The sequence below is a fragment of the Bidens hawaiensis genome, unplaced genomic scaffold (assembly GCF_021521415.1).
Source record: "Bidens hawaiensis isolate Kalapana, Puna unplaced genomic scaffold, B.hawaiensis_p1.1 tig00014039_1, whole genome shotgun sequence".
Lineage (NCBI taxonomy): Eukaryota > Viridiplantae > Streptophyta > Magnoliopsida > Asterales > Asteraceae > Bidens > Bidens hawaiensis.
In genome coordinates, this window is record NW_027492209.1 from 73451 (window position 1) to 83379 (window position 9929).

The window sequence follows — 9929 nt, forward strand, 5'->3', positions numbered from 1 at the left end:
TTTTCCCCACCTTTATAGATTAACGCGGTGATGGATGAACTACTTATTGATGATCAACATGTTATTTCATGTTTTATATTTAAAGAAAGTGAAATTAAAACTGGATTCTAAAGAGATTTTTGGTCGAGTCCTGACCCGTCCAATGAATGTAAAGTAACTTTTATATTTTGTGTTTTAGGAGGTAGAGGCTATGATGCCTTCTTGTAATAGGAAGCAGAAGAATATAGATGGTCTAACACCACATGAGTTATTCAGAGAGGAGCATAGAGAGTTGATGAAACAAGGCGAGAAGTGGATGAAAGACACTGCTAGCCAAGGTATGGTTGTTGGAGCGCTTATTGAAACAATCATATTTGCTGCAGCTTTTACGATTCCTGGTGGATACAACCAAAATGATGGGATCCCTATGTTTCGTTCAAAAGCAACCTTTATTGATTTCGTTATGGCAGATGCCATTTCCCTATCAATGTCTACTACTTAGATCATCGTGTTCCTATCTGTCCTCATGTCTCGGTATGCTGAACGTGATTTCATAGAATCATTACCCAAAAAGCTGGCGCTCGGTCTAGGAACCCTTTTCCTGTCTATAGTAACCATGGCCATAACGTTTTGCCTCAGTTTTTTTGTACTTTACCAAAAGGATTTATTATGGATGCCAATCCTCATTAGTGTGTTCGTCTTGATTCCTGTCTTCCTATATGTATTTTTTCACTTCGGTATGTTAGTTGATCTAGTTAGATTGACATACCGTTCTAGGTACCTCTTTAAACCCCTTAAGAAGATGCTTTACTATAAACACCCGATGGTCTAAGTGTCTTAACAACCGTCATTTTCCAACTGTAATGGCTTGTTTCACAATGTAATTTATAAATTTTATATAAAAGACTATGTATTTAATTTTTTTAATCCACATTTGTATTGTTGGCATAGTTATTTTTTCTGCTTCCAAGTCCTTGACTGTTTTGGCTTGTGGGCATCACTATACAAAAGTAATGTATATTAACTCAAGCATTAATGCTTGAGCACTTTGATAGTCATTACAAATTTTAGACTGCAATATGAAACACCAGATGTGCAGCGTTAACCATTTTAATATTTTATATATACTCCATTCCAGGAAAAATTGCATTTAAGATTGTAGAAAAGAACTAGAATAAGAAAAATGAACAAACAAGAGAACTTATTGTTAAAACTAAAAAGGTTCACAAGTGGATCACAGAACCAGAACAAGAACTCAGATTCTAAACATGCAGTTCCTTCTTGACTAACAGAACTTTGGGCTGCAGGTTTCTTAATCGAACAAACCAAATTGACAAACACAGGGTTCTTGTGTTAATGATAAAAAGAACAAAAAAACTCAATTTGAGCTAAACACAAATAGTATTAAAAGTAGATAAGATTAACTTAGTAATTATTATTTAAAATTCTTCTCCACTGAACCAGCGACTTTGTAGTGACTTATAATTTCAAGTTCAAGTTAATAACTCTCCGGAATAATTAAAACATATAATAGGATAAATTTATTTTAAATATATTATAATATCTCACTCATAGGATGGTGAAAACTAAATAGTAAGGGTGAGCGTGGGGTACGTTCGGTTATTAGCTAAATCTGAAATCATACCCGAACAAACTACCCATCAAAACACCATAACCGATCGATTCATCTAATCGGTTATTCGTGGTTAATTCGTTTCGGTCGGTTAATCAGTAAACCAATTTTTTTTTTTACATTGGCTAAAATTTTTTGAACTTAACAAAAGAATTTGACTACAAACAATCAAATCTCAAGGGGAGTAAATAAATGAACAAACATAAGTGAGGTCTAAGTTATTCCACAGTAAGGGAAAAAAAGGAAGGGGAATGAGAAGAAGTTGTTGAAAAAATTAAAAAAAAAAATACACTAAAAAATAATTTTTAGAAAAAATCATACTCAAAATAAAACAAATGAAAACAAGTAAAAAAACAAAACATGTTTACCTTATCTTCCTCGCTCTAAAAAAAAAGATAATGCTGAGGAAAAAAATCGTTGTATTATTTTATTTATCATTGTATTTTTTGTTTATTTTCGTCATTGATTGTTTCTTGTTTTACTTAACATTGTGTCTTTTTTGTTGATATTATGTTATATTTTGCGATCCATCGTGTCTTTTTTTATTTGTTATTGTGTTTTTTGTTTATTTTCGTCATCGTGTATTTTTTCTCAACATTGTGGCTTTTTCGAGTTTTTTTACGAGAAAGACGTAGGAAACATTTTTTTTTTTTCACTTTTTTTCATTTTATGTTTATATTTATATTTTAAATTATGATTTTATTTAAATTTTTTTAAAGAGTTTTTCTTATGATTACAAATCTTTCTCACACTTTTAATTCTGTCTTCTTATGTAATCTAACCTTATATGCAATTTTCTTTTATAGTTTTTAGTCAAACGATGTGGAACAACAAAACAATTGAATATAAGTATTCGACACACTAAAACACATGTATACACATTAAAAGGGTGCTCATGCAATGGACGGGAACTGATACGATCATAATAAAGATATTAATTAAGTTTAGTATATATTAATTAAATTTGTGTATTAGGCTATGTGTAGTGAAGGGCTACAATCAAAGGTGAATTATGACACGTGACGTCCAGTCAGCATGGAGTGGAAATTTGTTTTTGGGGTGTAATAGTGTAGGTGGTACAAGTTGGGCCCACAGTGTCTTTTTTATTATTTTTTTTTATAATTAAACTAATTAAATAAAAAACCAATTTATTTAAATAACTAAATAAAAATGCATTAAAATTAAAAAGAAATACAAAAAAATACATAACTAAAAATATAAAAAAACATAACTATAGAAAAAAATTAAAAAAAAAACATAACTAAAAAAAAGAAACTAATATCCGTAATATTCGCGCATTTCTTCACGTCGTCGTTGAAACAATAATGCGGCATCCTCGTGAAACCCCTCCGCTTTGAGGGATTCGTAGTAGTCTTTCATTTGACGTAATTCCAACGTCTGGTTCAGCTTTTGTTGTTGTTTGTTGGATGCTCGAAGGTCGTTTTCAATTACGGTGGCATTTGTTTCCAAACGACCGACCAACTCGTTTATTTCAACGGGCTCGTATTGAATCATGTTGACGACGAGCATTCCCCCTTATTTTTCCTCGATCTCCCGCGTGGTCGAGGCAACTCCTCTACCTCATCGTTGTCGGGTATATTAAAATCGTCGGCTAAATTAATCTTGTCGTCCAGGAAGAAGCTACGAGCATCGGAGGGTGTGTTTGGTGTGCTCGGATTTGTCGACGACAATGTCTTCGACCTTTTTGATTGTAGGGATGAGCCGGCTCGTCGGGCGACGGGAACGGTTGGTGCCCCGTCCCATGTTGCGCAAACGCGTAGTTTTTTACAACAATTTAAATACTTGAACGGTTTCCCGGGCCGCTCAACAGTTTGGCTCTGAGCTCGAAAGTCGCTCAAAGCTTGAGTTATAATGTCGCCGTCGTTATGCCCGCTACGCCAGCCGGGCCCCTGCAACCGATTAATTATCCCGACAAATTTTTGACTATCGGCGTTAAGCCCCTTCCAGTGGGCTTGAACCGCTTCTTTTCCCCGGTAGTCTTCGGGTTTATTGGTTATCGCGAGCCAAGCTTCAAAGACTTTCTTCCAAAACACCCCAGTGACTTGAAAGTTAGCTACAAATTAAAATTATTTGTCACAATTAGTATACATTTTAATAAACACTAAATACATTTTTAATAAATACTTAATATAAAAAACTTACCGACGTCGGGATCCTCCGAAATGACGATCCAAGCCCTTGCGAGGGCCACCTCCTTCTCCTCGCTCCAATGCTTGTATGGATCACGTTGCGCCATCGGCTCCTCCGGTTGTTTTTTTTTGTGTGTTTACGGGTCGGCCCGAACGCCGGCATTGTGTTTTGGGGGCTGAGATAGTTAGCGTACATGTTTAGGTTCGGGTCGGAAAATTGATACGGATAGCTCGGTTGGTTCGGGTTCATCGGGTTCCATTGTAAGTTCGGTTGGTTCGGTTGGCTCGATTGCGAACCATACGTTTGACATAAACCAGGGAATTGGTAGTTCGGTTGGTTCGGTTGGCTCGATTACGAACCTTACGCTTGACCGAAACCAGGGAATTGGTAGTTCAGTTGGTTCGGGTTGTTTCTAGGATTCATTTTGTTAATATTTTGTAAGATTTTGGGTATGATTTGTGTATAAAATGGAGAAGGGTGTATGTTTATATATATATATATATATATATATATATTGTTTAATTAAATAATTTTTTTTAAATATGACCGTTGTAACGGTAATATTTATATAATATTATTATTATTAAACTCTAGCTGGCGACAAGTTAACCCCGCCCCCGCCCCAAATCGCCCAAAAATCGCTTGGGGGCGGTGTTTGCGCCCTTCCTCGCCCCAAATCGCCCCCAACCTTCGCCCACTACACATGGCCTTATATAGTTTTTTTATTAGGAAAAGTTTAAATGCTAAGAGAGAGATGAAAAATGTGATTAGGATTTGTGGCTAAAAAAACCTTAAAATTTAAAAAAAAAATACAAATAAAAATCATAACTCAAAATATTAATAAAAATGAAAAAAATTAAAAACTAATATGTTTCACCGCTCATTCTGTTAAAAAAAATAACGAAAAGACACAATGGCGAGAAAAAAAGATATACTAGCGAAAATAAACAAAAAACACAGTGATAACTAAAAAAGACACGATAGATCGCAAAACATAACACAATGTCAAATAAAATATAACACATTGTTGAGTAATATAACATACTATCTAGAAATGGTCGTGGAAAGGGTGGAAAAGGCCTCGGAAAAGGTGGCGCAAAACGACACTGTAAAGTTCTCCACGACAACATTCAAGGAATCACAAAACTCGCAATCCGGAGGCTGCAAGAAGAGGCCGAGTTAAAAGAATAAGTGGATTGATTTATGAAGAAACACGCTGTGTGTTAAAGATATTTTTGGAGAATGTGATTCGTGATGCGGTGACTTACACCGAGCACGCTCGTAGGAAAACGGTGACTGCTATGGATGTTGTGTATGCTCTGAAGAGACAAAGACGAACTCTTTATGGATTTGAAGGCTAATCATTTAAGGTTATAATTAGTTTGTTAATTCATGATTACATTGTTGGAATTGAATGTTTGATCGGATGTACTATGTTTGTTGAAATGTTGGATTATGTAGCTGTTGATTACTATTGTTTTGGAACATACGTAGCACCATTTATGGATGAGCTCGTATCATATTTTCTTAAAGCTTTACTATCAGTCAAGTAGATAAAAATTTAGTAAATACCGGTATCAATAGGTACTAGCACCGATACCGAATTTCTTAAACACTTAGTATCAGTATTAAGATTCTCGATTTGATACTAATATTAGGTATCATTTACTCATCCATAACGCCATAATATCTTCTCGTGTTACATGTACTAAAGCTAATAATAGTGCAATCAGATAATGCACATGTTGACAATCCAACATATTTGAGGTTTTAGAATTGAGAAATCTGCAATTTGCCTCCCTGGTTTATATCGTCGCGAGATGGAATAATCACTGAAAAAGAATTTGCGAACTTTGACTCCCTGTGTTACTCCGGTGGGTTCTTCTGACTCCCTCCGTCAGTTGACCTTCCTTTGACCTGTTAAAAATTGTGAAATGACTCAGTTACCCTTATATCTTCATCTTCATCATCTAACCTAATGTGTGTTTTTGGTGTAAACGACCGACCAAATCCTTCACCGTTCATGATCCATCAAATTAATCCCACCAATCTTCAATTCAACCCTCACCATGACAAAACCCCAAGCGACGAAGACAAAGACCCAAAAAAACCGAAAACGTGGTTTTCTCTCCGGCGACTCGTCGGCCGGCCAAAAACCCAACAAAACCCGACATATACCAACAAACCATAACAATAACAATAACCCACCATAAACAACCCATAAAGACTCCACAATGTTATGTAAAGACGAGAAACGAGATGGTCGAAGGATTTCGGCGCCGCGGTGGCCGAAAAAAAGGATTCCGGCGCCGCGGTCACCGGAAAAACGAGATTTCGGTGGCCGAAACAACCCATAACCCACCACAAAACCCGAAGGATTTCGGCGCCGCGGTGGTCGGAAAAACGAGATATCCGGAATCCATGGCGGCGGTGGCTGCCGTGGCGGTGGCGTGGTGCCGAAGGTTAGGGTTTTTGATCGGAATGATTTATGGGTGTGGTGGTTGAATTATTGAAGCGATTGGTAGTGGGATTTGAGAGATTTGAGGGTTTGAGTGATGAAATCTAGGGTTTGAGGATTTGATTAATTGTTATGAAACTGATGATGAAGATGATGAGTTAGAGGATTTGATTAATTGTTATGAAACTGATGATGAAGATAATGAGATTAAGAGTTGATAATGAAGATGATGAGATTAAGAGTTGGTGGTGGGTTTGAGGATTTGAGGTTGATGACGATGAAGATGAGATCTGGTGATAATGATGAAGCTTACGATGCTGCTGCTATTATTATTATTCTTATTATTATTATTACTATTATTATTATATTTATTATTTATTAAAAGAAGATTACTAAAATACCCTTAATATGTTGGTATTATTACTAAAATACCAACAGTCAACTGACGGCAGGAGTTAGAAGAACCCGTCAGAGTAACACAGGGAGTCAAAGTTCGCAAACTCTTTTTCAATGGTTATTCCATCTCGCGACGATATAAATCAGGGAGACAAAATACAGATTTCTCTTTAGAATTAAAAAATCAAGGTTTCTCGAAGGGGTTTTTGATCGTAATGTGCTTCAGAACAATATTTTAAAGCATTAGCAATGAAGTCATATTTGGGTTTTTTTTAAGATACGAGTCATGCGTCATGTGATATTTGGACACTAAGCTAGATATTAAGACATCATCACTGACTTATGCGACATGTATAAGTTTATACGGGTCGTATTTGGTTAGCTTTAGTCATACTAAATGGACAACCTACGAATAATATGAACAGTTCGTGGTATTGACCTTTAGTAGATGACTTTAAAATTAGTATTTATAATTATAAATTTACAAATAAAAGATAATTCAGATTTAGTTAGTTTTAAATTATTACGATTAATATGGTAGTGACAAGTGCAAAAATGTTATAGGTTTTTATTCTATAGTATAGCTTAGATATTTATATAAAATGTTTCGAAATATATGAAACTAGTGTTTTACGTGTCGGGGCAAGTCGGTAGAACTTGACTGTGGTAAATCCAAGTGTTGCCGGTCCAAGCATTGAGGCGATAAGGCGACACAAATTCGGTTGATTTCGGTTACGTGCGCTATTATACCAGAAGTAAAACAACAAATATTAAAAAAGTTGAGGCGAATCAATGGGGTGACATCGGTCGTTAAAAGTCAATCATTGGTAAAACCTGATTGTTGTCGTTCCATGATGTTTAGAGGATCAGCATACGCGAATTCGGTTGGTTTTTGTCATGCTTGCTACAATACCAAAACTAACATTTGGTCGCTTTTCGTTACGTTCGTTACAGAACTGGGATTAAAACAAAACGCGTTGAGTTTACGCGAATTCGGTCAGTTTTTATCATGATCCTTAAAACACCGGAACTAAAACAAACAAAAACAGGAAAAACAATTGGCATTCGATCGGTTTTCGTTACGTAACAAGGACAGTAACTAAAAATAAACAATAAAAAACAAAACGTAAAGTCAAAATACCACCAAAAAGATGCCACCAAGTGGGGCTAATATCAGCTTTGCGACAACAAGGTTTCAAATTGTTTTATATAAATATAATAATAATTCTATGAAAATGTTAAAAACAAATTCTAAAAAGTTGGAAGTATTGTTTAAAACCCAATAACAATAAGATTTATCTCGATTGGTATAGAAAGAGTAATAGATTTTGGTTGTAAACTGTACGCAATCAAGTTCGAATCTGATTTAAAAAAGTTTCACAAGGTGATAGGTTTTTCTAAAACAAAAAATAGTGGACTATAATTACCTAGTAATATATGTTGGATTTTATCATTAGACCATGTGTAGTCATAAGGTTTATTTTTGAGTGTTATGCGTCATGTGACGTTCAGACAGAATTATGGTTTTTTACAAAAATAGGGTATAGTCATAAAGCTTCCATAACTTTGTTTATTTGTTTTTTTTAAATTCGTGTGCCTTCCACCAGCGTTTTATATAAAACGCCACCCAAAAAGCCTGAACTAAAACGCCTTCATAAAGCCAGGGGACGATATTCCCAGGCTTTATGACCTCATAACGTCTTCATAAAGCCTTCATTACGCATTATCTTAGTTACCTCAACTAACTTGGCTTTGTTCATTATAAGAAGAGAATGGTAAACCAATAGGAAAGCAACATCGTGGGCACTCTTTACCATGAATGTCATTGGATTCTATTTACGGGAACTGCAAAGGTCATGGCCGACCATCAAAACGAGGGCATTTTCGTAAATTTGTTTTATGTAGAAAACCCTAGATCCTTCCCCCTTTCACGTTATAAATAGTCACAATCCAATGGAGGCAACAACAATAGAGAGAGAAATTCAATATCCCTTGAGATCATCAAATTTGGGTCTTATCTTGAGGAAGAAATGAAAATTGATTTCAAATAATCTCTTGGAGATTACACAATTGTGAAGAAAGGTTTGTTATATTTCATCTTTTGATGTTTATTTTTAATTTATTCTTTTAGTGATATTTATTTTGATACACTCCTCTCTCTATATAAGTTATTAAGGGTGTGTATGAGTCCGTTTAGATTCAAAATAAAAATTGTAATTGATTGGTTAGGGCCGTTTTGATTAATCGGTTTTGAAAGTTACAGTGAGTCTTTTATGAGTTAGTTCACTCAAAACAATATACTTAGAGCATGTTTGAGATTGAGTTTGAAAAATGTTTATTGGTTTTTTTAAAAAAAACCATTTTGAAAAGCCTGTATTTGGAGCTTTTTAAAAATTGTTTTTTAACTTTTTTTAAAAGTTAAAAAAAATTGTGATTGCCAAAAAAACTCAGGCTCGTGGCTCGCTTGATAAAAGTTCGAATAAAAAACTTGATTTGAAACATCCTGAGCTGAGTTGGCTTATTTTTGTTATCGAGCCATAATTGACATAAGCTCAGCTCGATCATGGCTCAGCTTGTTGGCTTGATCTTAATCTCATTTACTTCATTTAACTTCAAAATCGAGCTAGAGCCTTAATTGAGTTGCCCCGTTTAATTTTGAGCCCGAGCTAAAACCATCCTGGCTCGACTCGTGAACAGCCCTAGCCAAACATATTTTATCTTATTGGTTTTTTGAAAATACCAATAAACCAATAAACAGTTTTAAACTTAATCTCAAACATGATCTTAGTCATTATTTTGGCTTGAAAGTTTGTACTTGAGTATTTTATTGCTATACTTTTTCAAAATTTCAAAAATAACATATTGCATGACAACCAATTAGGACCGCAACGGGTCAGCTGTCAGACCAAGTTACATGTTCACCAACAATGGTACACGCCCATCACCGCATTATACAGATACTATGGTCGGCCTACATGCGTACTATTGTGAGGGTACTGATTACACAGCACGATGTTGTGTTTGCGCATGTACCTCACCAGATCGTACATGCAACCAACTAGTATTTGAGTCAGACATGGGATTAAAAAAATACATAATAAAATTTATAATATTAAAGAAATACATGTAATCAGTTCGGTTTTGATGGACATGAAAACCTTCTTAACCGTTACCAATACAACGTTGTTGATTATCAAATGTACATTTAATCCTTCTGTTTTTCATACGGTAATTTGGTTATGGTTTTGTTAATTCGGTTTTAGGCACACCATTAGTTATGATAAATTTTAAAACTAAAGGATCTCTAGCGGT